Source organism: Limanda limanda, chromosome 8, assembly GCF_963576545.1.
Source record: "Limanda limanda chromosome 8, fLimLim1.1, whole genome shotgun sequence".
Classification (NCBI taxonomy): domain Eukaryota; kingdom Metazoa; phylum Chordata; class Actinopteri; order Pleuronectiformes; family Pleuronectidae; genus Limanda; species Limanda limanda.
Genome location: NC_083643.1, coordinates 14,768,680 through 14,776,388, shown reverse-complemented (window position 1 = coordinate 14,776,388; position 7,709 = coordinate 14,768,680).

Sequence of the window (7,709 nt, the reverse complement as noted above, 5' to 3'; positions counted from 1 at the left end):
AAGTAAACCTACACCGCCTCGACAGGTGGTATATATAATCAACCCATTCAACAGTTGACTGACCATTTACTTTTTAGAAATTTGATTCTGTTTGAAATTAGAAGTTGGTAGAGCACATACCTCCACCAATTCCCCTTGGATTCAGTCAAGCTGCACCAGGTTACACATACGCATTGATAACGTTCATCTAAATGTGCCTGATTTTGATCAAGATTTCTGTATTATTTCCCTTGAAATTCCCCAAAATATCCCAAACCTATCTTGCGATGTTAGAGAAAGTCTTCCACCAAGTTTTATGATAATCCACCCAGTGGTTTTTGTGTATTCCTACTAAAAACCAAACAAATGCAGACTATACTAGAATAGCACTCAGTAGAGTGCATACTTCCACCAAGTCCTCCTATGATACCACACCTAAAAAGGCTAGATCCAGATTTGTATTTGTAAATTATTCTCAGAGTAATAAATGAAAAAGTTGAAAACACAAGGCATATTTATCTCAATGAGACAAAATGTTCACTGCAATCAATTACCAATATGATACAGTCAGCATTTTGACGTAATGTCCAAGTGCTGTATCAGGCTCAAACCTTTTACATGTTGTCTGTCTGTGTAACATCACATGTCTTAAGCTGCATGCTGAAGCTAAAGATAGACAACTACAGTAAATCAGTTTAGTCAGTGGCAGGAAGCAGATAGGAGAAGATATACTCCCTTATTGGCTCTGTGGTATCTCAAGATATAGACCCGCGAGCACAATGTATCTTTGTTCAGATTCATTTTACTGCCAGATATAGTGGAGAGTTTACTAGACGAAGCATCAGTCAGTCAGTATACGCTTTTCAGAAGCATGTATAATGTAGCTGATCTTAAAACATGTTTATATTTGTTGCACTATGTCAACAAACCACATCCCCTAAAAAATCTTTAATGCATATATTTATTTAGGGCTCATTAAAAGCTCTGTTTCAGACAAATGCAAACCTACCTACCGTATTGTGTTCCCAAGAATTGGTAAGAGCTAAGAGTTGGTTAAACTTTTGGATTTCATAGGTTTGAATTCCATTCGAAACTGGAATGACACTCAATTACCTCCACCAAGGCCCAACAGTTCAGCCAATGAAACCACATTCAAACTCAGAGACAGATTGTTATTTGGATCTGCTGTCACCTAAACATTTCAGATTTGTAATCATCAAGTCCCATGAAGTATTCTTTGAGAAGTCAATAAATTTTTTTAAAAACACCCTATTTTACAATGTTAAAAATGTGAAAAAATCATTCCTGGATCTGCACTAAATTGTAATGGGTTCTTTCTTGACTCACATTGCATCCTTACACCAATTTCCATTGTAATCCGTGCAGTAGTTTTGACATAATCCTTCCAAATATCAAACAAACAGACAAATAAACAAACAAACTGAGAGGAAAATATAACCTCTGCCAAAGCCAACACATCCGTGGTGGCTAATGGGGATAAAAACAGATAACAATTAAAAACTTGTTTGGACTGATCGTCTTTATTGTTTACTTTATTCCTCTCCAAATTTCCCAAATACACAGTAAACACAGGTTCTTAATTCTGACACCAGTTGAATAGAAAAACTGTAGAGTCTGTACAGTGTGACATAAGTTACTTTAGATTAAAAATGTAATTGCAATAAACCCATAAATAAATGACGGTTGAAACTGCAGTGTGAGCCTGTTTGAGCTGCTCCATGATGCCACGCGGGAGCTGACGGACTTGTGTGTCTCCGCGGATACGGAGCCGACTATAAAACATGCTTGAGCACATAGCCAATATGCCTCTTTGAGCACCCAATTTGTTTAAAAGGCACAGGCTCTAATCTGCTGCTGTCAGTCCTCCGGCTACTTCTCACAGAGGAGATTTATTTATTACTCCATCTAAATTGTTATCTGCGCTTGCTCTGATCTATTCTGCCACAAATCCCTCCAGGCTCCACAGCTTTTTCCTCAACACGCCCCCTTTTTTTCAATTAGTCACTCACTGGTTAAATATTAATCAATTGTTAAGAAAAAAAAGAAAGTAGGTGATCATAGAAACCCTCGCAGAGAGGAAGAGAAATGAGTGTGTGTTTTGTATCCAACAGTAGCTGCATGTGCCTAAGCATTAACAGCTGCCATGTTTTGAAGAGATTTGCATAGACACACATGTGAGAGGCTGATAACATGGCTCTGTTGCCGTGCACCGTGTGAGCCAAGGTGCAACACAACACGGCTGTTAATGTGGGGATTGTCACTGAGGAGGACGAGTCTGTGGGTTTATGACAACGACTGATAAGTGTGTGCTTCCGTTCATTTGTGATGGTTATGTCCACAACTGCTTTAGCTAGGGAGAACTCATTGTTGCAATAAAAGCAGTGGATTAAAGTAGCGCTAAAGCAACACACTGTTTTTTCATCAGTGATTAAGGTTGATAATATTTTTGATTAATTGAATGGCGCATGGCCCACAATAAAATGTGTGTTAATATAGCTAATCAATGGAGAAGACATGTACATGTTAAAACCAAATGCCCAAAAATAATTCGTAGTTTGTTGTAAATCTACGAGAAAATGAATATTACAGAATAATATTACAGAAAAAACTTGGATTATCATTTGAATATAGAAAACTAAATCTTTACTGGAAGCTGAAACTGAAGCCCCATGCAGTTTGTCACATGTGACATTTATGACATGTACTAAGATATGTGAAACAAGAGGGAAAAAACTCCAACAGTCATGCATCACTGTCAGCCTTGTTTGACATTGTTGACTGTCCCTCTGTAAGTCTGTGTGCTGGAATGTGGTTCTGTGTGTGTGTGTGTTTGTGTGTGTGTGTGTGTGTGTGTGTGTTTGTGTGTGTGTGTGTGTGTGTGTGTGTGTGTGTGTGTGTGTGTGTGTGTGTGTGTGCGTGTGCGTGTGTCACATGGTGTTTCTCCAACAGCTCGTAGTGCTGTCAGTGTTCAGCAGAGGATGCTGCCGCCATGTCCTCGTCCTTCCCTGAGCCGTCTACGAAAAGGCTCCAGTCCTAATTACATGATCCACCAGACTCCTAATTCGCCATACTCCTCTCAGATGACATTTACTAATTACTCCTTCCTTTTTTTAGAAACAGCTTTATGGATTTTATCCAGGCCTCCCTACATTGTCATGTAGGAACAAGCAAGTTGTCTGTTGTGGTCACAGCCCATTTGATTGATAGTGAGTAGGCAAACATACAAACTGACATCTTAAATCCCTTTAAAGCACGATGCTGGGTTAAACAGTCTGGATGGGCTGTAGTGAGGGATCAAATAAAAAAAGAGAGCGATGAGCGGGGAAAGCTGCAATGCAGTAATATTGGAGTGAAAAGCAGAGATGTCACACAATCTTTTCAAAGAAGGCAACTTGAAATCTTCCTTAAATAACATTTCCTTCAGCTGCAGCCGCACACCTCCCTCGTAATGGAGCCAGGTTCTCGCTGCATGCAGATGACCGTCCTGTTCAACAGAAAATGAACAGATGAATCCAGATGGATGATACAGCACATGAAGTGTTATTTCTCTCTTGCCAACATGAATGTTCAGGCTCTCTGATAGATTTGAGACCTGTCTCGAATACTTCAATACCCTCTGCCCAGTGCATGCTGGGATTTTCCCCAGCCAGGGGCATGCACAGACTCTCTAAGCAGCACGGCTGAAAACATCTCAGGCTTATCTTTTTCTCATAAGTCTTTTTTATGAAGATTTTATAAGCTATGTCTTTTTGATCAGTTACCATGCACTAACTAAACATTTTTATTCTGCCCTAAAAATAATTTTTACAACTTTTTCCTTCTCGTCCTTGGCTATAGGTGTATATATATAAATGCTATGAATGTTAATACTTTACTTTAGCAGGAATGGAGGCTGACATGTCTCGCTGACGCTCTCCGATGTGGCAGGCGGTCATTGCTCCCACGGCTGCTCCCTCTCAACTCAGGCTGATTCTCCAGTGTCAGGACTGGTTAGCTGGCCTGCCACTCACAGCTCATGTGTTGGGGCGTGGGGGAGACTGGACCCAGCAGACACTGGTCGCATTATGTCAGTACAGTGATACTTCTGGGCGCGGTTCGTGTTTAGAAAGTTACATTTTTCACGACAAATACTTTTGTTCTTTCTCTTTGTTATTGGAGATGTTTGCATCTGTGTGTGGTTCGCTGACACTCCCATCGCTCACAACTCTCGTGTAACAGTGCAGAGATGCTCCAGGATCCCCAGGGGCCACTGACTCGTTGCCACATGTAGAAAGTCTGGGCTTGTGCACAGATTTTCTGCCAGGGTGAATCTTCACCGTCACGAGATTTGTTGCTTTTTTTTTTTACAGTTTACCCTCATATCAAAATCCACTGCATTACACTGTTCAGCTCACCTACATTATATGTTAAACACATGTCACGCTATTTATCACATGACAGACACCGTAAACCACAGTCATTTCGGCATGCTAATATAATCCCCCTTATCTGAAAATATGCAGCCTTTTTACTCCACTTGCATGCGTCTATTTTTTGCAGCCACAGATGAAACAGTGTGTACTGTTCGAGTTCTCTATTTTAGGAGCAGGACATGAATTATAGAGCAAAGTGGCCAACAATGTGTATTGCAATCCTTTTCTACTGACCTGAGTGCACAGAGAGCGAGACAGAAAGAGAGAGAGAGAAAGAGACGTGTGGCGAGTGCGTGTGGCGAGTGACCATGAGCTGCTCTTGGAGTGTCGGTAGGCCGTGTGATGGCAGAATCCCTGCTCTTGGCAGCAGCCCAGGCCATTGTGATTTGTGCTCATGAGCTGCCTACAGGGTCGCCACCTGGCTGCCGCTTCCTCCAATCTCCCTGGGTTACACAGAGTGCATCCACAGCAGGTCTGTAATTGAATTTCACACATGTCACAGTCAGCTTAACCATGTTTTCTGCAAGGTGCACGTTTTTTTCGTTTTGTCTTGATATGCTTGGGAATTATCGTGATGAGGGAGAATGCACCTCAGCTCCCCTGCTGTTGCAGCTCTAAGTCTGCAGCAATTGCTTTGAACATAAATGTTGTCTAAACAGCCAGAATTTTGAGGGTAACCTTGACTAAACCCAAAAGGTGCATCACCCAACCATCTGTGTGAATTATTAATCCTCCATACCTTCCGGAGAGTCCCTGGATTTTCTTCCATTTGCCTTTTTAAAGTTACTGATCCCATCCTGCAAGGGACATTTTAGATCTTTACCGAGCCTTGCAGGTTGCACCACCTTCCAGGCTGTGTACTATCTTACAAACAGCTCTAATAATCAATACAGATGGAAGATATACATAAGATTTATAGATGGGGTGTTGTGTTTCCCACAATGCTTCATGAAAAGTAGTGTACAACAGATGCACACTAACCTAGCAATATATACCATCATGCCTTGCGCTCGTGGCGGAGAGACGAGAGGAGAAAACAGCAGGAACAGTCCGACCTTTCGTACATATAAGAGCAGAGCAGCGCATCACAGCATAAACTGAGACAATCAAGTTTATTTCTACACTTAAAGATTGTCATTCAAATTGTTTCTTTGACTAAAACATATTTATTCAAAGTGTAAATTAAACAATTAAAATTTACTGATGGATTTCTCTCCTGCCGATGTTGTTTTGTTGCACGTCATCATCCTGCGACAGTGATGTAATTGCTGTGTAGTAAATTATTTTTCTTCTGCTGATGTTTCAGTCAAAGTTTCTCAATCGCCACCTGGTGGCTGGCTGCGGTATAGGTCATAAACCCGGCCTCCTCCATGTTACTGGGTGGGACATGGACTAAATTAAAAATGCATAGCACACATCAAACAAACTTCAAACCTCAAAGGTTTCTGTCATTTTATGTACTTGTTATTGAACTCAAATGTTTTTCACACACTCACAATTGACACACACACACACACACAATAGGACGAGAGAGCCCTCCACATACATTTCAAGTAAGGACTTCCAGGAAAGGACACATGCACTGTAAACGTCAGCACTGGTAACAATGTTACTTATCAAGCGGAATAAAAGCTGCAGCTGATGTGTAATAAACAAACTCTTCCACTGAAAGTCTGCCTCTGTATCCTTCTGTGTATTCTTCACGATAAATCTTCTACAACATTATTTGATGCTGAAAATTGACTCAGGATTGATATGTATCAACTGGAACTTCACTTGTGCGGCTCTACACCCGAGTTCTATTCTGCCCAGTCTCTGGCTCCAAATGAACAGGATGATTGCATTTATATATTTAGGATATTCTAACTTTATTTCTGCATTGTGGGAGGAGTTAAAGATGCGTATTTTCTTTATATACATTGCATCTTTATATGAAGTCTATGGTGCCACAAGGCCGATTGTGTATTCAATTGCATCAAGACATAATGATGGTAACTCTGCCTTGCCTTTATTTGGTACTGAGTAAGCGCAACAGTGGATTTATCAGCTGCCTGGAAAGGATGCTGATGAGAGCGGAGAAGGCAGGAAAACTAAAATAATGATCTAAAAAAGACCTAAAGGCTTTGTACAGCTGAGAGGAACAGATGATTCACTGTGGCTTCAAATGAAGATAAAACTACTGATCAGCACAGCTTTTACAACTCCAGGCAGAAAACAAAATGTCTCACCACTAACAATGCGATTTTAATAAAAAACTGAAATATCTTTATTTTTTGCATTAGTAAAAAAATCGCAAATCAACAATTTATGAGCATCTATTGAAATCCCCCCCCCCAAAAGCATGTAAACATTTTTTATTTAATTATTATCCAATTGAAAGAAGATTATAGAAGTGTCTATGTATTAAATCTGCTGTGAAGAATCACAGCAGATTTAATAAGACTAGTTTTCTTCTCACATTTTTTAAATTCCTATATATTTGTGTTAGCACTTCCACTGAAGTGAAATCAGCGGTTTCTATCTCTTTTCCTTACTGTACAGCACCACATAATAGATGCTTCCTTCAAAGTAGGCCAATTACCAGTCACTATGAATAAAGACATTAATGCGATGTGGCAAAGCCCAGGACGAGCAGCAAAGGCAGGGTGTCTTCCTTCAGCTAACATGAACTCAGAAGGGACACGTAAACAAGTCCCTGCATTACATAATCAGTTCCTTCCTCCTGGAAGCATCTCGTCTTTTACACATCCATTCCTCATCTTGTTTTCTCTCTGCTCACTGGCTGGAGCAGAGACTGAGGAAGGCTGATGATCGCAGAGGATCTAAATCCATATGTCCTCTGGCGTTCACAGTGTATGGCTGTCTCATTATACTTCATCTGTTGCCCATTCAGCTGCTCGTGGCAAACAGAGCTCCTCAAGACGAGCTCCTTTTAGCCATGTTAACAGTCTGTTCACTGTGGTCCAGACGGAAATAACTAACCATCCACTGGATGGTTTGTCATGAAATGTTGTTCTTACATTTATGATCATGGGTGAACTAACTTGCTAATATGCTGAACCAAGATTGGAAATCATTAAACCTGCTAAACAGCAGCATGTTAGCGTTGTCATCTTGAGCATGTTAATATGCTTTATCTGCATTTAACACAAACTGTGTTCAGTACAGACTGCATAAGATGGACAACATGACAGCTCCTCAAAATTGAAGCCAGAGTGTCCCGATTTCCCCCTGGTGGCTGGCTGCAGTACAGGTCATAACCCCTGCCTCCTACAGGTTAGCAGATGGAATCTGGAC